Raw genomic sequence first — 644 nt, 5'->3', positions numbered from 1 at the left:
AATTTTAATGAAATTGGGTCAAAATTGTGAATGCTTTTCAAACATATTTCAGCAAAAGTTCATTATATTTTCAATGAATTATTTCCATCAGATACAAATATCTCAATTGAGATCTTACATGCGAAATTTTGCGGAAACCTCAACTGAGAATTCAATTGAGAATTTAATTGAGAATTCAATTGGGAATTCAATTGTGATCTCAATAGAAATTTTTCAGTAGGGTGTACAAATGTCAACGGTTATCATCTTTCATCGTGTTTCGAACGGCCCGAGGACGAAGAGCGGCCGGTTCGTTATGCGAGATGCGGATAGGTGTCCGCTCGCCGCGTGGAGACCGCGGGCTTCGTCGCTAGCAGTCCGCTATCCAGCGGCCCCGTAAGATGACGTGGGAGGCAAGTGATTCGCGAAGTTCTTCGGAGACGGGAGGCTGCGGCTCCGTAGTTTGGTGGGTCGTCGACTCGAATAAAGTGAGACAGGTCAATCGAAGCGGCGGCCCTGCGGTGATACACCGCTTCCCAGCGCCTCCGCGCTAGGAAAGTTCCCCTTGTCGGAGGAGTAACGAGAATCGTAACGTTGCGCGGGCGACGTAAACTGAGGCGCGAGGGTAACTAGCGCGTGTACGGCGAGTATGGCTTCAGTAGCGA

Source organism: Odontomachus brunneus, unplaced genomic scaffold (assembly GCF_010583005.1).
Source record: "Odontomachus brunneus isolate Ranch 3 - 2012 unplaced genomic scaffold, Obru_v1 Obru_scaffold_067, whole genome shotgun sequence".
NCBI lineage: Eukaryota > Metazoa > Arthropoda > Insecta > Hymenoptera > Formicidae > Odontomachus > Odontomachus brunneus.
The sequence above is the reverse complement of the archived record's forward strand: the minus strand, read 5'-3'. Positions refer to the sequence as shown.